Source organism: Pristiophorus japonicus, unplaced genomic scaffold (assembly GCF_044704955.1).
Source record: "Pristiophorus japonicus isolate sPriJap1 unplaced genomic scaffold, sPriJap1.hap1 HAP1_SCAFFOLD_207, whole genome shotgun sequence".
NCBI lineage: Eukaryota > Metazoa > Chordata > Chondrichthyes > Pristiophoridae > Pristiophorus > Pristiophorus japonicus.
This window is the reverse complement of record NW_027251767.1, coordinates 417501-442337: the sequence shown is the minus strand read 5'-3', so window position 1 is coordinate 442337 and position 24837 is coordinate 417501. Positions and strand designations below refer to the sequence as shown.

The window sequence follows — 24837 nt, the reverse complement described above, 5'->3', positions numbered from 1 at the left end:
GGGAGCGGAGCAGTGCAGTAGAAAACAAAGCAAAGCAAAGTCGTCCTTCGGTGGTTGGTTGCACTCCGGCTTGAAGCAGTGAGCATTCTTTTGAAGTAAGTATGTGTGTGGTAAGTCGCAATTCGCTGAAGGCAGAGTTCTTAATATGAGCAGTTTACAGCTGAACATGTTGCAGCTGAGGCACAGGACAGTGCCTTCACCGTTTTGCTTGAGCACTTGCATGTGTGTGTCAGCAGGGAGTGCCTTTGAGCAGCAATGCATGTAAAGAGCCAGCATTTTCTTTCAGGCAAAGCCTCAGGCAATTGCACTTTCTTTCAGGCAAAGCCTCAGGCAATTGCACTTTCTTTCAGGCAAAGCCTCAGGCAATAGAAGTCATTTGTCCATCAGTCAGACAGGGCTCTCGCCTGCTCCCTCACGCTCGTGGCGGCTGCGACGTTGCGCTCAACTCGCTTCCCTTGCGCAGGCTCGAGCTCTTCTCGGCGTCTTTCACCATATCCATGGCTTCCAGTCCTGCCCTTGCTCGCCTGCTATTGCTCAGTAACGTCGATCGGAGCAAAGCATTGAAAGTGTTCAGGGAGCAGGCCAACCTGAAGCAAGAGATTTCTGCTGGTCGTGGAACAGCGAGGAGGCAAGTGATAAGGGGCTAGTCAGATGCAAACTGGGAGATAATGCCAGACATAAATGGGGAATTAGCTCAAATGGTGGAGCGCTTGCTTTGCATGTGAGAGTTAGCGGGATCAATACCTGCATTCACCACTATTCTTTTGGCTCGGGTAATTGTTCAGAAACAAGAGTTGTGTCAGGTGTGGTGTGAGCCCATCTGCTTCTGAAGGTCACCGCAGGCTGAGGGACATCAAATCCTTTGATGTGCTATCGCAGCAAAACTTCCTGATTTTTGCATGAATGCAGCTGAAATGAAAGAAGGAGAAAAGTCTATGCAAGTATTAATGCCTTCTCTGAGGATTGAACTCAGGACCTTCAGATTATGAGACTGACGCGCTGCCTACTGCGCTAAGAAGGCACTTGCCTGGTTAGTAACTGAAGAGTGTGACCAACTATGTTCGCTTACGTGGCATTCAAAGCCAGAATGCAAAGATTGCCAAAATGCTCGAGCCAGGTAGGAGCCGAACATGCAATCTTCTAATCCGTAGTCAGATGCGTGATCCATTGCGCCGCTGGCCCAGGCTGTGAAAAATAGCTGCGACATCAGCAAGTACACAGGACGAGCAGCATTAAAAGGCATGCGGCAGACAATCAGCAAAGATAGGCACCTCTGCCGCTTCCCTTCGATTGACAGGTGGGGAGCGGAGCAGTGCAGTAGAAAACAAAGCAAAGTCGTCCTTAGGTGGTTGGTTGCACTCCGGCTTGAAGCAGTGAGCATTCTTTTGAAGTAAGTATGTGTGTGGTAAGTCGCAATTCGCTGAAGGCAGAGTTCTTAATATGATGAGCAGTTTACAGCTGAACATGTTGCAGCTGAGGCACAGGACAGTGCCTTCACCGTTTTGCTTGAACACTTGCATGTGTGTGTCAGCAGGGAGTGCCTTTGAGCAGCAATGCATGTAAAGAGCCAGCATTTTCTATCAGGCAAAGCCTCAGGCAATTGCACTTTCTTTCAGGCAAAGCCTCAGGCAATAGAAGTCATTTGTCCATCAGTCAGACAGGGCTCTCGCCTGCTCCCTCACGCTCGTGGCGGCTGCGACGTTGCGCTCAACTCGCTTCCCTTGCGCAGGCTCGAGCTCTTCTCGGCGTCTTTCACCATATCCATGGCTTCCAGTCCTGCCCTTGCTCGCCTGCTATTGCTCAGTAACGTCGATCGGAGCAAAGCATTGAAAGTGTTCAGGGAGCAGGCCAACCTGAAGCAAGAGATTTCTGCTGGTCGTGGAACAGCGAGGAGGCAAGTGATAAGGGGCTAGTCAGATGCAAACTGGGAGCTAATACCAGACATCAATGGGGAATTAGCTCAAATAGTAGAGCGCTTGCTTTGCATGTGAGAGTTAGTGTGATCAATACCTGCATTCACCACTATTCTTTTGGCTCGGGTAATTGTTCAGAAACAAGAGTTGTGTCAGGTGTGGTGTGAGCCCATCTGCTTCTGAAGGTCACCGCAGGCTGAGGGACATCAAATCCTTTGATGTGCTATCGCAGCAAAACTTCCTGATTTTTGCATGAATGCAGCTGAAATGAAAGAAGGAAAAAAGTCTATGCAAGTATTAATGCCTTCTCTGAGGATTGAACTCAGGACCTTCAGATTATGAGACTGACGCGCTGCCTACTGCGCTAAGAAGGCACTTGCCTGGTTAGTAACTGAAGAGTGTGACCAACTATGTTCGCTTACGTGGCATTCAAAGCCAGAATGCAAAGATTGCCATAATGCTCGAGCCAGGCAGGAGCCGAACATGCAATCTTCTAATCCGTAGTCAGATGCGTTATCCATTGCGCCGCTGGCCCAGGCTGTGAAAAATAGCTGCGACATCAGCAAGTACACAGGACGAGCAGCATTAAAAGGCATGCGGCAGACAATCAGCAAAGATAGGCACCTCTGCCGCTTCCCTTCGATTGACAGGTGGGGAGCGGAGCAGTGCAGTAGAAAACAAAGCAAAGCAAAGTCGTCCTTAGGTGGTTGGTTGCACTCCGGCTTGAAGCAGTGAGCATTCTTTTGAAGTAAGTATGTGTGTGGTAAGTCGCAATTCGCTGAAGGCAGAGTTCTTAATATGATGAGCAGTTTACAGCTGAACATGTTGCAGCTGAGGCACAGGACAGTGCCTTCACCGTTTTGCTTGAACACTTGCATGTGTGTGTCAGCAGGGAGTGCCTTTGAGAAGCAATGCATGTAAAGAGCCAGCATTTTCTTTCAGGCAAAGCCTCAGGCAATTGCACTTTCTTTCAGGCAAAGCCTCAGGCAATTGCACTTTCTTTCAGGCAAAGCCTCAGGCAATAGAAGTCATTTGTCCATCAGTCAGACAGGGCTCTCGCCTGCTCCCTCACGCTCGTGGCGGCTGCGACGTTGCGCTCAACTCGCTTCCCTTGCGCAGGCTCGAGCTCTTCTCGGCGTCTTTCACCATATCCATGGCTTCCAGTCCTGCCCTTGCTCGCCTGCTATTGCTCAGTAACGTCGATCGGAGCAAAGCATTGAAAGTGTTCAGTGAGCAGGCCAACCTGAAGCAGGAGATTTCTGCTGGTCGTGGAATAGCGAGGAGGCAAGTGATAAGGGGCTAGTCAGATGCAAACTGGGAGCTAATGCCAGACGTGAATGGGGAATTAGCTCAAGTGGTAGAGTGCTTGCTTTGTATGTGAGAGTTAGCGGGATCAATACCTGCATTCACCACTATTCTTTTGGCTCGGGTAATTGTTCAGAAACAAGAGTTGTGTCAGGTGTGGTGTGAGCCCATCTGCTTCTGAAGGTCACCGCAGGCTGAGGGACATCAAATCCTTTGATGTGCTATCGCAGCAAAACTTCCTGATTTTTGCATGAATGCAGCTGAAATGAAAGAAGGAGAAAAGTCTATGCAAGTATTAATGCCTTCTCTGAGGATTGAACTCAGGACCTTCAGATTATGAGACTGACGCGCTGCCTACTGCGCTAAGAAGGCACTTGCCTGGTTAGTAACTGAAGAGTGTGACCAACTATGTTCGCTTACGTGGCATTCAAAGCCAGAATGCAAAGATTGCCAAAATGCTCGAGCCAGGTAGGAGCCGAACATGCAATCTTCTAATCCGTAGTCAGATGCGTTATCCATTGCGCCGCTGGCCCAGGCTGTGAAAAATAGCTGCGACATCAGCAAGTACACAGGACGAGCAGCATTAAAAGGCATGCGGCAGACAATCAGCAAAGATAGGCACCTCTGCCGCTTCCCTTCGATTGACAGGTGGGGAGCGGAGCAGTGCAGTAGAAAACAAAGCAAAGCAAAGTCGTCCTTCGGTGGTTGGTTGCACTCCGGCTTGAAGCAGTGAGCATTCTTTTGAAGTAAGTATGTGTGTGGTAAGTCGCAATTCGCTGAAGGCAGAGTTCTTAATATGAGCAGTTTACAGCTGAACATGTTGCAGCTGAGGCACAGGACAGTGCCTTCACCGTTTTGCTTGAGCACTTGCATGTGTGTGTCAGCAGGGAGTGCCTTTGAGCAGCAATGCATGTAAAGAGCCAGCATTTTCTTTCAGGCAAAGCCTCAGGCAATTGCACTTTCTTTCAGGCAAAGCCTCAGGCAATTGCACTTTCTTTCAGGCAAAGCCTCAGGCAATAGAAGTCATTTGTCCATCAGTCAGACAGGGCTCTCGCCTGCTCCCTCACGCTCGTGGCGGCTGCGACGTTGCGCTCAACTCGCTTCCCTTGCGCAGGCTCGAGCTCTTCTCGGCGTCTTTCACCATATCCATGGCTTCCAGTCCTGCCCTTGCTCGCCTGCTATTGCTCAGTAACGTCGATCGGAGCAAAGCATTGAAAGTGTTCAGGGAGCAGGCCAACCTGAAGCAAGAGATTTCTGCTGGTCGTGGAACAGCGAGGAGGCAAGTGATAAGGGGCTAGTCAGATGCAAACTGGGAGATAATGCCAGACATAAATGGGGAATTAGCTCAAATGGTGGAGCGCTTGCTTTGCATGTGAGAGTTAGCGGGATCAATACCTGCATTCACCACTATTCTTTTGGCTCGGGTAATTGTTCAGAAACAAGAGTTGTGTCAGGTGTGGTGTGAGCCCATCTGCTTCTGAAGGTCACCGCAGGCTGAGGGACATCAAATCCTTTGATGTGCTATCGCAGCAAAACTTCCTGATTTTTGCATGAATGCAGCTGAAATGAAAGAAGGAGAAAAGTCTATGCAAGTATTAATGCCTTCTCTGAGGATTGAACTCAGGACCTTCAGATTATGAGACTGACGCGCTGCCTACTGCGCTAAGAAGGCACTTGCCTGGTTAGTAACTGAAGAGTGTGACCAACTATGTTCGCTTACGTGGCATTCAAAGCCAGAATGCAAAGATTGCCAAAATGCTCGAGCCAGGTAGGAGCCGAACATGCAATCTTCTAATCCGTAGTCAGATGCGTGATCCATTGCGCCGCTGGCCCAGGCTGTGAAAAATAGCTGCGACATCAGCAAGTACACAGGACGAGCAGCATTAAAAGGCATGCGGCAGACAATCAGCAAAGATAGGCACCTCTGCCGCTTCCCTTCGATTGACAGGTGGGGAGCGGAGCAGTGCAGTAGAAAACAAAGCAAAGTCGTCCTTAGGTGGTTGGTTGCACTCCGGCTTGAAGCAGTGAGCATTCTTTTGAAGTAAGTATGTGTGTGGTAAGTCGCAATTCGCTGAAGGCAGAGTTCTTAATATGATGAGCAGTTTACAGCTGAACATGTTGCAGCTGAGGCACAGGACAGTGCCTTCACCGTTTTGCTTGAACACTTGCATGTGTGTGTCAGCAGGGAGTGCCTTTGAGCAGCAATGCATGTAAAGAGCCAGCATTTTCTATCAGGCAAAGCCTCAGGCAATTGCACTTTCTTTCAGGCAAAGCCTCAGGCAATAGAAGTCATTTGTCCATCAGTCAGACAGGGCTCTCGCCTGCTCCCTCACGCTCGTGGCGGCTGCGACGTTGCGCTCAACTCGCTTCCCTTGCGCAGGCTCGAGCTCTTCTCGGCGTCTTTCACCATATCCATGGCTTCCAGTCCTGCCCTTGCTCGCCTGCTATTGCTCAGTAACGTCGATCGGAGCAAAGCATTGAAAGTGTTCAGGGAGCAGGCCAACCTGAAGCAAGAGATTTCTGCTGGTCGTGGAACAGCGAGGAGGCAAGTGATAAGGGGCTAGTCAGATGCAAACTGGGAGCTAATACCAGACATCAATGGGGAATTAGCTCAAATAGTAGAGCGCTTGCTTTGCATGTGAGAGTTAGTGTGATCAATACCTGCATTCACCACTATTCTTTTGGCTCGGGTAATTGTTCAGAAACAAGAGTTGTGTCAGGTGTGGTGTGAGCCCATCTGCTTCTGAAGGTCACCGCAGGCTGAGGGACATCAAATCCTTTGATGTGCTATCGCAGCAAAACTTCCTGATTTTTGCATGAATGCAGCTGAAATGAAAGAAGGAAAAAAGTCTATGCAAGTATTAATGCCTTCTCTGAGGATTGAACTCAGGACCTTCAGATTATGAGACTGACGCGCTGCCTACTGCGCTAAGAAGGCACTTGCCTGGTTAGTAACTGAAGAGTGTGACCAACTATGTTCGCTTACGTGGCATTCAAAGCCAGAATGCAAAGATTGCCATAATGCTCGAGCCAGGCAGGAGCCGAACATGCAATCTTCTAATCCGTAGTCAGATGCGTTATCCATTGCGCCGCTGGCCCAGGCTGTGAAAAATAGCTGCGACATCAGCAAGTACACAGGACGAGCAGCATTAAAAGGCATGCGGCAGACAATCAGCAAAGATAGGCACCTCTGCCGCTTCCCTTCGATTGACAGGTGGGGAGCGGAGCAGTGCAGTAGAAAACAAAGCAAAGCAAAGTCGTCCTTAGGTGGTTGGTTGCACTCCGGCTTGAAGCAGTGAGCATTCTTTTGAAGTAAGTATGTGTGTGGTAAGTCGCAATTCGCTGAAGGCAGAGTTCTTAATATGATGAGCAGTTTACAGCTGAACATGTTGCAGCTGAGGCACAGGACAGTGCCTTCACCGTTTTGCTTGAACACTTGCATGTGTGTGTCAGCAGGGAGTGCCTTTGAGAAGCAATGCATGTAAAGAGCCAGCATTTTCTTTCAGGCAAAGCCTCAGGCAATTGCACTTTCTTTCAGGCAAAGCCTCAGGCAATTGCACTTTCTTTCAGGCAAAGCCTCAGGCAATAGAAGTCATTTGTCCATCAGTCAGACAGGGCTCTCGCCTGCTCCCTCACGCTCGTGGCGGCTGCGACGTTGCGCTCAACTCGCTTCCCTTGCGCAGGCTCGAGCTCTTCTCGGCGTCTTTCACCATATCCATGGCTTCCAGTCCTGCCCTTGCTCGCCTGCTATTGCTCAGTAACGTCGATCGGAGCAAAGCATTGAAAGTGTTCAGGGAGCAGGCCAACCTGAAGCAAGAGATTTCTGCTGGTCGTGGAACAGCGAGGAGGCAAGTGATAAGGGGCTAGTCAGATGCAAACTGGGAGCTAATGCCAGATATAAATGGGGAATTAGCTCAAATGGTAGAGCGCTTGCTTTGCATGTGAGAGTTAGCGGGATCAATACCTGCATTCACCACTATTCTTTTGGCTCGGGTAATTGTTCAGAAACAAGAGTTGTGTCAGGTGTGGTGTGAGCCCATCTGCTTCTGAAGGTCACCGCAGGCTGAGGGACATCAAATCCTTTGATGTGCTATCGCAGCAAAACTTCCTGATTTTTGCATGAATGCAGCTGAAATGAAAGAAGGAAAAAAGTCTATGCAAGTATTAATGCCTTCTCTGAGGATTGAACTCAGGACCTTCAGATTATGAGACTGACGCGCTGCCTACTGCGCTAAGAAGGCACTTGCCTGGTTAGTAACTGAAGAGTGTGACCAACTATGTTCGCTTACGTGGCATTCAAAGCCAGAATGCAAAGATTGCCATAATGCTCGAGCCAGGCAGGAGCCGAACATGCAATCTTCTTATCCGTAGTCAGATGCGTTATCCATTGCGCCGCTGGCCCAGGCTGTGAAAAATAGCTGCGACATCAGCAAGTACACAGGACGAGCAGCATTAAAAGGCATGCGGCAGACAATCAGCAAAGATAGGCACCTCTGCCGCTTCCCTTCGATTGACAGGTGGGGAGCGGAGCAGTGCAGTAGAAAACAAAGCAAAGCAAAGTCGTCCTTAGGTGGTTGGTTGCACTCCGGCTTGAAGCAGTGAGCATTCTTTTGAAGTAAGTATGTGTGTGGTAAGTCGCAATTCGCTGAAGGCAGAGTTCTTAATATGATGAGCAGTTTACAGCTGAACATGTTGCAGCTGAGGCACAGGACAGTGCCTTCACCGTTTTGCTTGAACACTTGCATGTGTGTGTCAGCAGGGAGTGCCTTTGAGAAGCAATGCATGTAAAGAGCCAGCATTTTCTTTCAGGCAAAGCCTCAGGCAATTGCACTTTCTTTCAGGCAAAGCCTCAGGCAATTGCACTTTCTTTCAGGCAAAGCCTCAGGCAATAGAAGTCATTTGTCCATCAGTCAGACAGGGCTCTCGCCTGCTCCCTCACGCTCGTGGCGGCTGCGACGTTGCGCTCAACTCGCTTCCCTTGCGCAGGCTCGAGCTCTTCTCGGCGTCTTTCACCATATCCATGGCTTCCAGTCCTGCCCTTGCTCGCCTGCTATTGCTCAGTAACGTCGATCGGAGCAAAGCATTGAAAGTGTTCAGTGAGCAGGCCAACCTGAAGCAGGAGATTTCTGCTGGTCGTGGAATAGCGAGGAGGCAAGTGATAAGGGGCTAGTCAGATGCAAACTGGGAGCTAATGCCAGACGTGAATGGGGAATTAGCTCAAGTGGTAGAGTGCTTGCTTTGTATGTGAGAGTTAGCGGGATCAATACCTGCATTCACCACTATTCTTTTGGCTCGGGTAATTGTTCAGAAACAAGAGTTGTGTCAGGTGTGGTGTGAGCCCATCTGCTTCTGAAGGTCACCGCAGGCTGAGGGACATCAAATCCTTTGATGTGCTATCGCAGCAAAACTTCCTGATTTTTGCATGAATGCAGCTGAAATGAAAGAAGGAGAAAAGTCTATGCAAGTATTAATGCCTTCTCTGAGGATTGAACTCAGGACCTTCAGATTATGAGACTGACGCGCTGCCTACTGCGCTAAGAAGGCACTTGCCTGGTTAGTAACTGAAGAGTGTGACCAACTATGTTCGCTTACGTGGCATTCAAAGCCAGAATGCAAAGATTGCCAAAATGCTCGAGCCAGGTAGGAGCCGAACATGCAATCTTCTAATCCGTAGTCAGATGCGTTATCCATTGCGCCGCTGGCCCAGGCTGTGAAAAATAGCTGCGACATCAGCAAGTACACAGGACGAGCAGCATTAAAAGGCATGCGGCAGACAATCAGCAAAGATAGGCACCTCTGCCGCTTCCCTTCGATTGACAGGTGGGGAGCGGAGCAGTGCAGTAGAAAACAAAGCAAAGCAAAGTCGTCCTTCGGTGGTTGGTTGCACTCCGGCTTGAAGCAGTGAGCATTCTTTTGAAGTAAGTATGTGTGTGGTAAGTCGCAATTCGCTGAAGGCAGAGTTCTTAATATGAGCAGTTTACAGCTGAACATGTTGCAGCTGAGGCACAGGACAGTGCCTTCACCGTTTTGCTTGAGCACTTGCATGTGTGTGTCAGCAGGGAGTGCCTTTGAGCAGCAATGCATGTAAAGAGCCAGCATTTTCTTTCAGGCAAAGCCTCAGGCAATTGCACTTTCTTTCAGGCAAAGCCTCAGGCAATTGCACTTTCTTTCAGGCAAAGCCTCAGGCAATAGAAGTCATTTGTCCATCAGTCAGACAGGGCTCTCGCCTGCTCCCTCACGCTCGTGGCGGCTGCGACGTTGCGCTCAACTCGCTTCCCTTGCGCAGGCTCGAGCTCTTCTCGGCGTCTTTCACCATATCCATGGCTTCCAGTCCTGCCCTTGCTCGCCTGCTATTGCTCAGTAACGTCGATCGGAGCAAAGCATTGAAAGTGTTCAGGGAGCAGGCCAACCTGAAGCAAGAGATTTCTGCTGGTCGTGGAACAGCGAGGAGGCAAGTGATAAGGGGCTAGTCAGATGCAAACTGGGAGATAATGCCAGACATAAATGGGGAATTAGCTCAAATGGTGGAGCGCTTGCTTTGCATGTGAGAGTTAGCGGGATCAATACCTGCATTCACCACTATTCTTTTGGCTCGGGTAATTGTTCAGAAACAAGAGTTGTGTCAGGTGTGGTGTGAGCCCATCTGCTTCTGAAGGTCACCGCAGGCTGAGGGACATCAAATCCTTTGATGTGCTATCGCAGCAAAACTTCCTGATTTTTGCATGAATGCAGCTGAAATGAAAGAAGGAGAAAAGTCTATGCAAGTATTAATGCCTTCTCTGAGGATTGAACTCAGGACCTTCAGATTATGAGACTGACGCGCTGCCTACTGCGCTAAGAAGGCACTTGCCTGGTTAGTAACTGAAGAGTGTGACCAACTATGTTCGCTTACGTGGCATTCAAAGCCAGAATGCAAAGATTGCCAAAATGCTCGAGCCAGGTAGGAGCCGAACATGCAATCTTCTAATCCGTAGTCAGATGCGTGATCCATTGCGCCGCTGGCCCAGGCTGTGAAAAATAGCTGCGACATCAGCAAGTACACAGGACGAGCAGCATTAAAAGGCATGCGGCAGACAATCAGCAAAGATAGGCACCTCTGCCGCTTCCCTTCGATTGACAGGTGGGGAGCGGAGCAGTGCAGTAGAAAACAAAGCAAAGTCGTCCTTAGGTGGTTGGTTGCACTCCGGCTTGAAGCAGTGAGCATTCTTTTGAAGTAAGTATGTGTGTGGTAAGTCGCAATTCGCTGAAGGCAGAGTTCTTAATATGATGAGCAGTTTACAGCTGAACATGTTGCAGCTGAGGCACAGGACAGTGCCTTCACCGTTTTGCTTGAACACTTGCATGTGTGTGTCAGCAGGGAGTGCCTTTGAGCAGCAATGCATGTAAAGAGCCAGCATTTTCTATCAGGCAAAGCCTCAGGCAATTGCACTTTCTTTCAGGCAAAGCCTCAGGCAATAGAAGTCATTTGTCCATCAGTCAGACAGGGCTCTCGCCTGCTCCCTCACGCTCGTGGCGGCTGCGACGTTGCGCTCAACTCGCTTCCCTTGCGCAGGCTCGAGCTCTTCTCGGCGTCTTTCACCATATCCATGGCTTCCAGTCCTGCCCTTGCTCGCCTGCTATTGCTCAGTAACGTCGATCGGAGCAAAGCATTGAAAGTGTTCAGGGAGCAGGCCAACCTGAAGCAAGAGATTTCTGCTGGTCGTGGAACAGCGAGGAGGCAAGTGATAAGGGGCTAGTCAGATGCAAACTGGGAGCTAATACCAGACATCAATGGGGAATTAGCTCAAATAGTAGAGCGCTTGCTTTGCATGTGAGAGTTAGTGTGATCAATACCTGCATTCACCACTATTCTTTTGGCTCGGGTAATTGTTCAGAAACAAGAGTTGTGTCAGGTGTGGTGTGAGCCCATCTGCTTCTGAAGGTCACCGCAGGCTGAGGGACATCAAATCCTTTGATGTGCTATCGCAGCAAAACTTCCTGATTTTTGCATGAATGCAGCTGAAATGAAAGAAGGAAAAAAGTCTATGCAAGTATTAATGCCTTCTCTGAGGATTGAACTCAGGACCTTCAGATTATGAGACTGACGCGCTGCCTACTGCGCTAAGAAGGCACTTGCCTGGTTAGTAACTGAAGAGTGTGACCAACTATGTTCGCTTACGTGGCATTCAAAGCCAGAATGCAAAGATTGCCATAATGCTCGAGCCAGGCAGGAGCCGAACATGCAATCTTCTAATCCGTAGTCAGATGCGTTATCCATTGCGCCGCTGGCCCAGGCTGTGAAAAATAGCTGCGACATCAGCAAGTACACAGGACGAGCAGCATTAAAAGGCATGCGGCAGACAATCAGCAAAGATAGGCACCTCTGCCGCTTCCCTTCGATTGACAGGTGGGGAGCGGAGCAGTGCAGTAGAAAACAAAGCAAAGCAAAGTCGTCCTTAGGTGGTTGGTTGCACTCCGGCTTGAAGCAGTGAGCATTCTTTTGAAGTAAGTATGTGTGTGGTAAGTCGCAATTCGCTGAAGGCAGAGTTCTTAATATGATGAGCAGTTTACAGCTGAACATGTTGCAGCTGAGGCACAGGACAGTGCCTTCACCGTTTTGCTTGAACACTTGCATGTGTGTGTCAGCAGGGAGTGCCTTTGAGAAGCAATGCATGTAAAGAGCCAGCATTTTCTTTCAGGCAAAGCCTCAGGCAATTGCACTTTCTTTCAGGCAAAGCCTCAGGCAATTGCACTTTCTTTCAGGCAAAGCCTCAGGCAATAGAAGTCATTTGTCCATCAGTCAGACAGGGCTCTCGCCTGCTCCCTCACGCTCGTGGCGGCTGCGACGTTGCGCTCAACTCGCTTCCCTTGCGCAGGCTCGAGCTCTTCTCGGCGTCTTTCACCATATCCATGGCTTCCAGTCCTGCCCTTGCTCGCCTGCTATTGCTCAGTAACGTCGATCGGAGCAAAGCATTGAAAGTGTTCAGGGAGCAGGCCAACCTGAAGCAAGAGATTTCTGCTGGTCGTGGAACAGCGAGGAGGCAAGTGATAAGGGGCTAGTCAGATGCAAACTGGGAGCTAATGCCAGATATAAATGGGGAATTAGCTCAAATGGTAGAGCGCTTGCTTTGCATGTGAGAGTTAGCGGGATCAATACCTGCATTCACCACTATTCTTTTGGCTCGGGTAATTGTTCAGAAACAAGAGTTGTGTCAGGTGTGGTGTGAGCCCATCTGCTTCTGAAGGTCACCGCAGGCTGAGGGACATCAAATCCTTTGATGTGCTATCGCAGCAAAACTTCCTGATTTTTGCATGAATGCAGCTGAAATGAAAGAAGGAAAAAAGTCTATGCAAGTATTAATGCCTTCTCTGAGGATTGAACTCAGGACCTTCAGATTATGAGACTGACGCGCTGCCTACTGCGCTAAGAAGGCACTTGCCTGGTTAGTAACTGAAGAGTGTGACCAACTATGTTCGCTTACGTGGCATTCAAAGCCAGAATGCAAAGATTGCCATAATGCTCGAGCCAGGCAGGAGCCGAACATGCAATCTTCTTATCCGTAGTCAGATGCGTTATCCATTGCGCCGCTGGCCCAGGCTGTGAAAAATAGCTGCGACATCAGCAAGTACACAGGACGAGCAGCATTAAAAGGCATGCGGCAGACAATCAGCAAAGATAGGCACCTCTGCCGCTTCCCTTCGATTGACAGGTGGGGAGCGGAGCAGTGCAGTAGAAAACAAAGCAAAGCAAAGTCGTCCTTAGGTGGTTGGTTGCACTCCGGCTTGAAGCAGTGAGCATTCTTTTGAAGTAAGTATGTGTGTGGTAAGTCGCAATTCGCTGAAGGCAGAGTTCTTAATATGATGAGCAGTTTACAGCTGAACATGTTGCAGCTGAGGCACAGGACAGTGCCTTCACCGTTTTGCTTGAACACTTGCATGTGTGTGTCAGCAGGGAGTGCCTTTGAGAAGCAATGCATGTAAAGAGCCAGCATTTTCTTTCAGGCAAAGCCTCAGGCAATTGCACTTTCTTTCAGGCAAAGCCTCAGGCAATTGCACTTTCTTTCAGGCAAAGCCTCAGGCAATAGAAGTCATTTGTCCATCAGTCAGACAGGGCTCTCGCCTGCTCCCTCACGCTCGTGGCGGCTGCGACGTTGCGCTCAACTCGCTTCCCTTGCGCAGGCTCGAGCTCTTCTCGGCGTCTTTCACCATATCCATGGCTTCCAGTCCTGCCCTTGCTCGCCTGCTATTGCTCAGTAACGTCGATCGGAGCAAAGCATTGAAAGTGTTCAGGGAGCAGGCCAACCTGAAGCAAGAGATTTCTGCTGGTCGTGGAACAGCGAGGAGGCAAGTGATAAGGGGCTAGTCAGATGCAAACTGGGAGATAATGCCAGACATAAATGGGGAATTAGCTCAAATGGTGGAGCGCTTGCTTTGCATGTGAGAGTTAGCGGGATCAATACCTGCATTCACCACTATTCTTTTGGCTCGGGTAATTGTTCAGAAACAAGAGTTGTGTCAGGTGTGGTGTGAGCCCATCTGCTTCTGAAGGTCACCGCAGGCTGAGGGACATCAAATCCTTTGATGTGCTATCGCAGCAAAACTTCCTGATTTTTGCATGAATGCAGCTGAAATGAAAGAAGGAGAAAAGTCTATGCAAGTATTAATGCCTTCTCTCAGGATTGAACTCAGGACCTTCAGATTATGAGACTGACGCGCTGCCTACTGCGCTAAGAAGGCACTTGCCTGGTTAGTAACTGAAGAGTGTGACCAACTATGTTCGCTTACGTGGCATTCAAAGCCAGAATGCAAAGATTGCCAAAATGTTCGAGCCAGGTCGGAGCCGAACATGCAATCTTCTAATCCGTAGTCAGATGCGTGATCCATTGCGCCGCTGGCCCAGGCTGTGAAAAATAGCTGCGACATCAGCAAGTACACAGGACGAGCAGCATTAAAAGGCATGCGGCAGACAATCAGCAAAGATAGGCACCTCTGCCGCTTCCCTTCGATTGACAGGTGGGGAGCGGAGCAGTGCAGTAGAAAACAAAGCAAAGTCGTCCTTAGGTGGTTGGTTGCACTCCGGCTTGAAGCAGTGAGCATTCTTTTGAAGTAAGTATGTGTGTGGTAAGTCGCAATTCGCTGAAGGCAGAGTTCTTAATATGATGAGCAGTTTACAGCTGAACATGTTGCAGCTGAGGCACAGGACAGTGCCTTCACCGTTTTGCTTGAACACTTGCATGTGTGTGTCAGCAGGGAGTGCCTTTGAGCAGCAATGCATGTAAAGAGCCAGCATTTTCTATCAGGCAAAGCCTCAGGCAATTGCACTTTCTTTCAGGCAAAGCCTCAGGCAATAGAAGTCATTTGTCCATCAGTCAGACAGGGCTCTCGCCTGCTCCCTCACGCTCGTGGCGGCTGCGACGTTGCGCTCAACTCGCTTCCCTTGCGCAGGCTCGAGCTCTTCTCGGCGTCTTTCACCATATCCATGGCTTCCAGTCCTGCCCTTGCTCGCCTGCTATTGCTCAGTAACGTCGATCGGAGCAAAGCATTGAAAGTGTTCAGGGAGCAGGCCAACCTGAAGCAAGAGATTTCTGCTGGTCGTGGAACAGCGAGGAGGCAAGTGATAAGGGGCTAGTCAGATGCAAACTGGGAGCTAATACCAGACATCAATGGGGAATTAGCTCAAATGGTAGAGCGCTTGCTTTGCATGTGAGAGTTAGTGTGATCAATACCTGCATTCACCACTATTCTTTTGGCTCGGGTAATTGTTCAGAAACAAGAGTTGTGTCAGGTGTGGTGTGAGCCCATCTGCTTCTGAAGGTCACCGCAGGCTGAGGGACATCAAATCCTTTGATGTGCTATCGCAGCAAAACTTCCTGATTTTTGCATGAATGCAGCTGAAATGAAAGAAGGAGAAAAGTCTATGCAAGTATTAATGCCTTCTCTGAGGATTGAACTCAGGACCTTCAGATTATGAGACTGACGCGCTGCCTACTGCGCTAAGAAGGCACTTGCCTGGTTAGTAACTGAAGAGTGTGACCAACTATGTTCGCTTACGTGGCATTCAAAGCCAGAATGCAAAGATTGCCATAAATCTCGAGCCAGGCAGGAGCCGAACATGCAATCTTCTAATCCGTAGTCAGATGCGTTATCCATTGCGCCGCTGGCCCAGGCTGTGAAAAATAGCTGCGACATCAGCAAGTACACAGGACGAGCAGCATTAAAAGGCATGCGGCAGACAATCAGCAAAGATAGGCACCTCTGCCGCTTCCCTTCGATTGACAGGTGGGGAGCGGAGCAGTGCAGTAGAAAACAAAGCAAAGCAAAGTCGTCCTTAGGTGGTTGGTTGCACTCCGGCTTGAAGCAGTGAGCATTCTTTTGAAGTAAGTATGTGTGTGGTAAGTCGCAATTCGCTGAAGGCAGAGTTCTTAATATGATGAGCAGTTTACAGCTGAACATGTTGCAGCTGAGGCACAGGACAGTGCCTTCACCGTTTTGCTTGAACACTTGCATGTGTGTGTCAGCAGGGAGTGCCTTTGAGAAGCAATGCATGTAAAGAGCCAGCATTTTCTTTCAGGCAAAGCCTCAGGCAATTGCACTTTCTTTCAGGCAAAGCCTCAGGCAATTGCACTTTCTTTCAGGCAAAGCCTCAGGCAATAGAAGTCATTTGTCCATCAGTCAGACAGGGCTCTCGCCTGCTCCCTCACGCTCGTGGCGGCTGCGACGTTGCGCTCAACTCGCTTCCCTTGCGCAGGCTCGAGCTCTTCTCGGCGTCTTTCACCATATCCATGGCTTCCAGTCCTGCCCTTGCTCGCCTGCTATTGCTCAGTAACGTCGATCGGAGCAAAGCATTGAAAGTGTTCAGTGAGCAGGCCAACCTGAAGCAAGAGATTTCTGCTGGTCGTGGAACAGCGAGGAGGCAAGTGATAAGGGGCTCGTCAGATGCAAACTGGGAGCTAATGCCAGCCATCAATGGGGAATTAGCTCAAATGGTAGAGTGCTTGCTTTGTATGTGAGAGTTAGCGGGATCAATACCTGCATTCACCACTATTCTTTTGGCTCGGGTAATTGTTCAGAAACAAGAGTTGTGTCAGGTGTGGTGTGAGCCCATCTGCTTCTGAAGGTCACCGCAGGCTGAGGGACATCAAATCCTTTGATGTGCTATCGCAGCAAAACTTCCTGATTTTTGCATGAATGCAGCTGAAATGAAAGAAGGAGAAAAGTCTATGCAAGTATTAATGCCTTCTCTGAGGATTGAACTCAGGACCTTCAGATTATGAGACTGACGCGCTGCCTACTGCGCTAAGAAGGCACTTGCCTGGTTAGTAACTGAAGAGTGTGACCAACTATGTTCGCTTACGTGGCATTCAAAGCCAGAATGCAAAGATTGCCAAAATGCTCGAGCCAGGTAGGAGCCGAACATGCAATCTTCTAATCCGTAGTCAGATGCGTTATCCATTGCGCCGCTGGCCCAGGCTGTGAAAAATAGCTGCGACATCAGCAAGTACACAGGACGAGCAGCATTAAAAGGCATGCGGCAGACAATCAGCAAAGATAGGCACCTCTGCCGCTTCCCTTCGATTGACAGGTGGGGAGCGGAGCAGTGCAGTAGAAAACAAAGCAAAGCAAAGTCGTCCTTCGGTGGTTGGTTGCACTCCGGCTTGAAGCAGTGAGCATTCTTTTGAAGTAAGTATGTGTGTGGTAAGTCGCAATTCGCTGAAGGCAGAGTTCTTAATATGAGCAGTTTACAGCTGAACATGTTGCAGCTGAGGCACAGGACAGTGCCTTCACCGTTTTGCTTGAGCACTTGCATGTGTGTGTCAGCAGGGAGTGCCTTTGAGAAGCAATGCATGTAAAGAGCCAGCATTTTCTTTCAGGCAAAGCCTCAGGCAATTGCACTTTCTTTCAGGCAAAGCCTCAGGCAATTGCACTTTCTTTCAGGCAAAGCCTCAGGCAATAGAAGTCATTTGTCCATCAGTCAGACAGGGCTCTCGCCTGCTCCCTCACGCTCGTGGCGGCTGCGACGTTGCGCTCAACTCGCTTCCCTTGCGCAGGCTCGAGCTCTTCTCGGCGTCTTTCACCATATCCATGGCTTCCAGTCCTGCCCTTGCTCGCCTGCTATTGCTCAGTAACGTCGATCGGAGCAAAGCATTGAAAGTGTTCAGGGAGCAGGCCAACCTGAAGCAAGAGATTTCTGCTGGTCGTGGAACAGCGAGGAGGCAAGTGATAAGGGGCTAGTCAGATGCAAACTGGGAGATAATGCCAGACATAAATGGGGAATTAGCTCAAATGGTGGAGCGCTTGCTTTGCATGTGAGAGTTAGCGGGATCAATACCTGCATTCACCACTATTCTTTTGGCTCGGGTAATTGTTCAGAAACAAGAGTTGTGTCAGGTGTGGTGTGAGCCCATCTGCTTCTGAAGGTCACCGCAGGCTGAGGGTCATCAAATCCTTTGATGTGCGATCGCAGCAAAACTTCCTGATTTTTGCATGAATGCAGCTGAAATGAAAGAAGGAGAAAAGTCTATGCAAGTATTAATGCCTTCTCTCAGGATTGAACTCAGGACCTTCAGATTATGAGACTGACGCGCTGCCTACTGCAGTAAGAAGGCACTTGCCTGGTTAGTAACTGAAGAGTGTGACCAACTATGTTCGCTTACGTGGCATTCAAAGCCAGAATGCAAAGATTGCCAAAATGCTCGAGCCAGGTAGGAGCCGAACATGCAATCTTCTAATCCGTAGTCAGATGCGTTATCCATTGCGCCGCTGGCCCAGGCTGTGAAAAATAGCTGCGACATCAGCAAGTACACAGGACGAGCAGCATTAAAAGGCATGCGGCAGACAATCAGCAAAGATAGGCACCTCTGCCGCTTCCCTTCGATTGACAGGTGGGGAGCGGAGCAGTGCAGTAGAAAACAAAGCAAAGCAAAGTCGTCCTTAGGTGGTTGGTTGCACTCCGGCTTGAAGCAGTGAGCATTCTTTTGAAGTAAGTATGTGTGTGGTAAGTCGCAATTCGCTGAAGGCAGAGTTCTTAATATGATGAGCAGTTTACAGCTGAACATGTTGCAGCTGAGGCACAGGACAGTGCCTTCACCGTTTTGCTTGAACACTTGCATGTGTGTGTCAGCAGGGAGTGCCTTTGAGAAGCAATGCATGTAAAGAGCCAGCATTTTCTTTCAGGCAAAGCCTCAGGCAATTGCACTTTCTTTCAGGCAAAGCCTCAGGCAATTGCACTTTCTTTCAGGCAAAGCCTCAGGCAATAGAAGTCATTTGTCCATCAGTCAGACAGGGCTCTCGCCTGCTCCCTCACGCTCGTGGCGGCTGCGACGTTGCGCTCAACTCGCTTCCCTTGCGCAGGCTCGAGCTCTTCTCGGCGTCTTTCACCATATCCATGGCTTCCAGTCCTGCCCTTGCTCGCCTGCTATTGCTCAGTAACGTCGATCGGAGCAAAGCATTGAAAGTGTTCAGGGAGCAGGCCAACCTGAAGCAAGAGATTTCTGCTGGTCGTGGAACAGCGAGGAGGCAAGTGATAAGGGGCTAGTCAGATGCAAACTGGGAGCTAATGCCAGATATAAATGGGGAATTAGCTCAAATGGTAGAGCGCTTGCTTTGCATGTGAGAGTTAGCGGGATCAATACCTGCATTCACCACTATTCTTTTGGCTCGGGTAATTGTTCAGAAACAAGAGTTGTGTCAGGTGTGGTGTGAGCCCATCTGCTTCTGAAGGTCACCGCAGGCTGAGGGACATCAAATCCTTTGATGTGCTATCGCAGCAAAACTTCCTGATTTTTGCATGAATGCAGCTGAAATGAAAGAAGGAGAAAAGTCCATGCAAGTATTAATGCCTTCTCTGAGGATTGAACTCAGGACCTTCAGATTATGAGACTGACGCGCTGCCTACTGCGCTAAGAAGGCACTTGCCTGGTTAGTAACTGAAGAGTGTGACCAACTATGTTCGCTTACGTGGCATTCAAAGCCAGAATGCAAAGATTGCCAAAATGCTCGAGCCAGGTAGGAGCCGAACATGCAATCTTCTAATCCGTAGTCAGATGCGTTATCCATTGCGCCGCTGGCCCAGGCTGTGAAAAATAGCTGCGACATCAGCAAGTACACAGGACGAGCAGCATTAAAAGGCATGCGGCAGACAATCAGCAAAGATAGGCACCTCTGCCGCTTCCCTTCGATTGACAGGTGGGGAGCGGAGCAGTGCAGTAGAAAACAAAGCAAAGCAAAGTCGTCCTTAGGTGGTTGGTTGCACTCCGGCTTGAAGCAGTGAGCATTCTTTTGAAGTAAGTATGTGTGTGGTAAGTCGCAATTCGCTGAAGGCAGAGTTCTTAATATGAGCAGTTTACAGCTGAAAATGTTGCAGCTGAGGCACAGGACAGTGCCTTCACCGTTTTGCTTGAGCACTTGCATGTGTGTGTCAGCAGGGAGTGCCTTTGAGCAGCAATGCATGTAAAGAGCCAGCATTTTCTATCAGGCAAAGCCTCAGGCAATTGCACTTTCTTTCAGGCAAAGCCTCAGGCAATAGAAGTCATTTGTCCATCAGTCAGACAGGGCTCTCGCCTGCTCCCTCACGCTCGTGGCGGCTGCGACGTTGCGCTCAACTCGCTTCCCTTGCGCAGGCTCGAGCTCTTCTCGGCGTCTTTCACCATATCCATGGCTTCCAGTCCTGCCCTTGCTCGCCTGCTATTGCTCAGTAACGTCGATTGGAGCAAAGCATTGAAAGTGTTCAGGGAGCAGGCCAACCTGAAGCAAGAGATTTCTGCTGGTCGTGGAACAGCGAGGAGGCAAGTGATAAGGGGCTAGTCAGATGCAAACTGGGAGCTAATGCCAGCCATCAATGGGGAATTAGCTCAAATGGTAGAGTGCTTGCTTTGTATGTGAGAGTTAGCGGGATCAATACCTGCATTCACCACTATTCTTTTGGCTCGGGTAATTGTTCAGAAACAAGAGTTGTGTCAGGTGTGGTGTGAGCCCATCTGCTTCTGAAGGTCACCGCAGGCTGAGGGACATCAAATCCTTTGATGTGCTATCGCAGCAAAACTTCCTGATTTTTGCATGAATGCAGCTGAAATGAAAGAAGGAGAAAAGTCCATGCAAGTATTAATGCCTTCTCTGAGGATTGAACTCAGGACCTTCAGATTATGAGACTGACGCGCTGCCTACTGCGCTAAGAAGGCACTTGCCTGGTTAGTAACTGAAGAGTGTGACCAACTATGTTCGCTTACGTGGCATTCAAAGCCAGAATGCAAAGATTGCCAAAATGCTCGAGCCAGGTAGGAGCCGAACATGCAATCTTCTAATCCGTAGTCAGATGCGTTATCCATTGCGCCGCTGGCCCAGGCTGTGAAAAATAGCTGCGACATCAGCAAGTACACAGGACGAGCAGCATTAAAAGGCATGCGGCAGACAATCAGCAAAGATAGGCACCTCTGCCGCTTCCCTTCGATTGACAGGTGGGGAGCGGAGCAGTGCAGCAGAAAACAAAGCAAAGCAAAGTCGTCCTTAGGTGGTTGGTTGCACTCCGGCTTGAAGCAGTGAGCATTCTTTTGAAGTAAGTATGTGTGTGGTAAGTCGCAATTCGCTGAAGGCAGAGTTCTTAATATGAGCAGTTTACAGCTGAAAATGTTGCAGCTGAGGCACAGGACAGTGCCTTCACCGTTTTGCTTGAGCACTTGCATGTGTGTGTCAGCAGGGAGTGCCTTTGAGCAGCAATGCATGTAAAGAGCCAGCATTTTCTATCAGGCTAAGCCTCAGGCAATTGCACTTTCTTTCAGGCAAAGCCTCAGGCAATAGAAGTCATTTGTCCATCAGTCAGACAGGGCTCTCGCCTGCTCCCTCACGCTCGTGGCGGCTGCGACGTTGCGCTCAACTCGCTTCCCTTGCGCAGGCTCGAGCTCTTCTCGGCGTCTTTCACCATATCCATGGCTTCCAGTCCTGCCCTTGCTCGCCTGCTATTGCTCAGTAACGTCGATCGGAGCAAAGCATTGAAAGTGTTCAGGGAGCAGGCCAACCTGAAGCAAGAGATTTCTGCTGGTCGTGGAACAGCGAGGAGGCAAGTGATAAGGGGCTAGTCAGATGCAAACTGGGAGATAATGCCAGACATAAATGGGGAATTAGCTCAAATGGTGGAGCGCTTGCTTTGCATGTGAGAGTTAGCGGGATCAATACCTGCATTCACCACTATTCTTTTGGCTCGGGTAATTGTTCAGAAACAAGAGTTGTGTCAGGTGTGGTGTGAGCCCATCTGCTTCTGAAGGTCACCGCAGGCTGAGGGTCATCAAATCCTTTGATGTGCGATCGCAGCAAAACTTCCTGATTTTTGCATGAATGCAGCTGAAATGAAAGAAGGAGAAAAGTCTATGCAAGTATTAATGCCTTCTCTCAGGATTGAACTCAGGACCTTCAGATTATGAGACTGACGCGCTGCCTACTGCGCTAAGAAGGCACTTGCCTGGTTAGTAACTGAAGAGTGTGACCAACTATGTTCGCTTACGTGGCATTCAAAGCCAGAATGCAAAGATTGCCAAAATGCTCGAGCCAGGTAGGAGCCGAACATGCAATCTTCTAATCCGTAGTCAGATGCGTTATCCATTGCGCCGCTGGCCCAGGCTGTGAAAAATAGCTGCGACATCAGCAAGTACACAGGACGAGCAGCATTAAAAGGCATGCGGCAGACAATCAGCAAAGATAGGCACCTCTGCCGCTTCCCTTCGATTGACAGGTGGGGAGCGGAGCAGTGCAGTAGAAAACAAAGCAAAGCAAAGTCGTCCTTAGGTGGTTGGTTGCACTCCGGCTTGAAGCAGTGAGCATTCTTTTGAAGTAAGTATGTGTGTGGTAAGTCGCAATTCGCTGAAGGCAGAGTTCTTAATATGAGCAGTTTACAGCTGAAAATGTTGCAGCTGAGGCACAGGACAGTGCCTTCACCGTTTTGCTTGAGCACTTGCATGTGTGTGTCAGCAGGGAGTGCCTTTGAGCAGCAATGCATGTAAAGAGCCAGCATTTTCTATCAGGCAAAGCCTCAGGCAATTGCACTTTCTTTCAGGCAAAGCCTCAGGCAATAGAAGTCATTTGTCCATCAGTCAGACAGGGCTCTCGCCTGCTCCCTCACGCTCGTGGCGGCTGCGACGTTGCGCTCAACTCGCTTCCCTTGCGCAGGCTCGAGCTCTTCTCGGCGTCTTTCACCATATCCATGGCTTCCAGTCCTGCCCTTGCTCGCCTGCTATTGCTCAGTAACGTCGATTGGAGCAAAGCATTGAAAGTGTTCAGGGAGCAGGCCAACCTGAAGCAAGAGATTTCTGCTGGTCGTGGAACAGCGAGGAGGCAAGTGATAAGGGGCTAGTCAGATGCAAACTGGGAGCTAATGCCAGCCATCAATGGGGAATTAGCTCAAATGGTAGAGTGCTTGCTTTGTATGTGAGAGTTAGCGGGATCAATACCTGCATTCACCACTATTCTTTTGGCTCGGGTAATTGTTCAGAAACAAGAGTTGTGTCAGGTGTGGTGTGAGCCCATCTGCTTCTGAAGGTCACCGCAGGCTGAGGGACATCAAATCCTTTGATGTGCTATCGCAGCAAAACTTCCTGATTTTTGCATGAATGCAGCTGAAATGAAAGAAGGAGAAAAGTCCATGCAAGTATTAATGCCTTCTCTGAGGATTGAACTCAGGACCTTCAGATTATGAGACTGACGCGCTGCCTACTGCGCTAAGAAGGCACTTGCCTGGTTAGTAACTGAAGAGTGTGACCAACTATGTTCGCTTACGTGGCATTCAAAGCCAGAATGCAAAGATTGCCAAAATGCTCGAGCCAGGTAGGAGCCGAACATGCAATCTTCTAATCCGTAGTCAGATGCGTTATCCATTGCGCCGCTGGCCCAGGCTGTGAAAAATAGCTGCGACATCAGCAAGTACACAGGACGAGCAGCATTAAAAGGCATGCGGCAGACAATCAGCAAAGATAGGCACCTCTGCCGCTTCCCTTCGATTGACAGGTGGGGAGCGGAGCAGTGCAGCAGAAAACAAAGCAAAGCAAAGTCGTCCTTAGGTGGTTGGTTGCACTCCGGCTTGAAGCAGTGAGCATTCTTTTGAAGTAAGTATGTGTGTGGTAAGTCGCAATTCGCTGAAGGCAGAGTTCTTAATATGAGCAGTTTACAGCTGAAAATGTTGCAGCTGAGGCACAGGACAGTGCCTTCACCGTTTTGCTTGAGCACTTGCATGTGTGTGTCAGCAGGGAGTGCCTTTGAGCAGCAATGCATGTAAAGAGCCAGCATTTTCTATCAGGCTAAGCCTCAGGCAATTGCACTTTCTTTCAGGCAAAGCCTCAGGCAATAGAAGTCATTTGTCCATCAGTCAGACAGGGCTCTCGCCTGCTCCCTCACGCTCGTGGCGGCTGCGACGTTGCGCTCAACTCGCTTCCCTTGCGCAGGCTCGAGCTCTTCTCGGCGTCTTTCACCATATCCATGGCTTCCAGTCCTGCCCTTGCTCGCCTGCTATTGCTCAGTAACGTCGATCGGAGCAAAGCATTGAAAGTGTTCAGGGAGCAGGCCAACCTGAAGCAAGAGATTTCTGCTGGTCGTGGAACAGCGAGGAGGCAAGTGATAAGGGGCTAGTCAGATGCAAACTGGGAGATAATGCCAGACATAAATGGGGAATTAGCTCAAATGGTGGAGCGCTTGCTTTGCATGTGAGAGTTAGCGGGATCAATACCTGCATTCACCACTATTCTTTTGGCTCGGGTAATTGTTCAGAAACAAGAGTTGTGTCAGGTGTGGTGTGAGCCCATCTGCTTCTGAAGGTCACCGCAGGCTGAGGGTCATCAAATCCTTTGATGTGCGATCGCAGCAAAACTTCCTGATTTTTGCATGAATGCAGCTGAAATGAAAGAAGGAGAAAAGTCTATGCAAGTATTAATGCCTTCTCTCAGGATTGAACTCAGGACCTTCAGATTATGAGACTGACGCGCTGCCTACTGCAGTAAGAAGGCACTTGCCTGGTTAGTAACTGAAGAGTGTGACCAACTATGTTCGCTTACGTGGCATTCAAAGCCAGAATGCAAAGATTGCCAAAATGCTCGAGCCAGGTAGGAGCCGAACATGCAATCTTCTAATCCGTAGTCAGATGCGTTATCCATTGCGCCGCTGGCCCAGGCTGTGAAAAATAGCTGCGACATCAGCAAGTACACAGGACGAGCAGCATTAAAAGGCATGCGGCAGACAATCAGCAAAGATAGGCACCTCTGCCGCTTCCCTTCGATTGACAGGTGGGGAGCGGAGCAGTGCAGTAGAAAACAAAGCAAAGCAAAGTCGTCCTTAGGTGGTTGGTTGCACTCCGGCTTGAAGCAGTGAGCATTCTTTTGAAGTAAGTATGTGTGTGGTAAGTCGCAATTCGCTGAAGGCAGAGTTCTTAATATGATGAGCAGTTTACAGCTGAACATGTTGCAGCTGAGGCACAGGACAGTGCCTTCACCGTTTTGCTTGAACACTTGCATGTGTGTGTCAGCAGGGAGTGCCTTTGAGAAGCAATGCATGTAAAGAGCCAGCATTTTCTTTCAGGCAAAGCCTCAGGCAATTGCACTTTCTTTCAGGCAAAGCCTCAGGCAATTGCACTTTCTTTCAGGCAAAGCCTCAGGCAATAGAAGTCATT

The 24837-nt window shown here is 49.5% G+C and overlaps 17 non-coding genes across 17 annotated transcripts; all 17 read right to left on the bottom strand.

The window, feature by feature from the left end:
- Nucleotides 1-948: 948 nt before the first annotated feature.
- Nucleotides 949-1021, bottom strand: trnam-cau (transfer RNA methionine (anticodon CAU)). Its single transcript has one exon. It is a non-coding gene; the product is annotated as a tRNA-Met (tRNA).
- Nucleotides 1022-2214: 1193 nt separating this feature from the next.
- Nucleotides 2215-2287, bottom strand: trnam-cau (transfer RNA methionine (anticodon CAU)). Its single transcript has one exon. It is a non-coding gene; the product is annotated as a tRNA-Met (tRNA).
- A 1230-nt stretch (nucleotides 2288-3517) lies between these two features.
- Nucleotides 3518-3590, bottom strand: trnam-cau (transfer RNA methionine (anticodon CAU)). Its single transcript has one exon. It is a non-coding gene; the product is annotated as a tRNA-Met (tRNA).
- Nucleotides 3591-4817: 1227 nt separating this feature from the next.
- On the bottom strand, nucleotides 4818-4890 carry trnam-cau (transfer RNA methionine (anticodon CAU)). Its single transcript has one exon. It is a non-coding gene; the product is annotated as a tRNA-Met (tRNA).
- Nucleotides 4891-6083: 1193 nt separating this feature from the next.
- trnam-cau (transfer RNA methionine (anticodon CAU)) lies at nucleotides 6084-6156 on the bottom strand. Its single transcript has one exon. It is a non-coding gene; the product is annotated as a tRNA-Met (tRNA).
- A 1230-nt stretch (nucleotides 6157-7386) lies between these two features.
- trnam-cau (transfer RNA methionine (anticodon CAU)) lies at nucleotides 7387-7459 on the bottom strand. The gene has a single exon. It is a non-coding gene; the product is annotated as a tRNA-Met (tRNA).
- Nucleotides 7460-8689: 1230 nt separating this feature from the next.
- On the bottom strand, nucleotides 8690-8762 carry trnam-cau (transfer RNA methionine (anticodon CAU)). The gene has a single exon. It is a non-coding gene; the product is annotated as a tRNA-Met (tRNA).
- A 1227-nt stretch (nucleotides 8763-9989) lies between these two features.
- trnam-cau (transfer RNA methionine (anticodon CAU)) lies at nucleotides 9990-10062 on the bottom strand. The gene has a single exon. It is a non-coding gene; the product is annotated as a tRNA-Met (tRNA).
- A 1193-nt stretch (nucleotides 10063-11255) lies between these two features.
- Nucleotides 11256-11328, bottom strand: trnam-cau (transfer RNA methionine (anticodon CAU)). The gene has a single exon. It is a non-coding gene; the product is annotated as a tRNA-Met (tRNA).
- A 1230-nt stretch (nucleotides 11329-12558) lies between these two features.
- Nucleotides 12559-12631, bottom strand: trnam-cau (transfer RNA methionine (anticodon CAU)). Its single transcript has one exon. It is a non-coding gene; the product is annotated as a tRNA-Met (tRNA).
- Nucleotides 12632-13861: 1230 nt separating this feature from the next.
- trnam-cau (transfer RNA methionine (anticodon CAU)) lies at nucleotides 13862-13934 on the bottom strand. The gene has a single exon. It is a non-coding gene; the product is annotated as a tRNA-Met (tRNA).
- Nucleotides 13935-15127: 1193 nt separating this feature from the next.
- On the bottom strand, nucleotides 15128-15200 carry trnam-cau (transfer RNA methionine (anticodon CAU)). The gene has a single exon. It is a non-coding gene; the product is annotated as a tRNA-Met (tRNA).
- A 1230-nt stretch (nucleotides 15201-16430) lies between these two features.
- Nucleotides 16431-16503, bottom strand: trnam-cau (transfer RNA methionine (anticodon CAU)). Its single transcript has one exon. It is a non-coding gene; the product is annotated as a tRNA-Met (tRNA).
- A 2530-nt stretch (nucleotides 16504-19033) lies between these two features.
- On the bottom strand, nucleotides 19034-19106 carry trnam-cau (transfer RNA methionine (anticodon CAU)). The gene has a single exon. It is a non-coding gene; the product is annotated as a tRNA-Met (tRNA).
- A 1195-nt stretch (nucleotides 19107-20301) lies between these two features.
- On the bottom strand, nucleotides 20302-20374 carry trnam-cau (transfer RNA methionine (anticodon CAU)). The gene has a single exon. It is a non-coding gene; the product is annotated as a tRNA-Met (tRNA).
- Nucleotides 20375-21569: 1195 nt separating this feature from the next.
- On the bottom strand, nucleotides 21570-21642 carry trnam-cau (transfer RNA methionine (anticodon CAU)). Its single transcript has one exon. It is a non-coding gene; the product is annotated as a tRNA-Met (tRNA).
- Nucleotides 21643-22837: 1195 nt separating this feature from the next.
- On the bottom strand, nucleotides 22838-22910 carry trnam-cau (transfer RNA methionine (anticodon CAU)). The gene has a single exon. It is a non-coding gene; the product is annotated as a tRNA-Met (tRNA).
- Between the last annotated feature and the right edge of the window lie 1927 nt (nucleotides 22911-24837).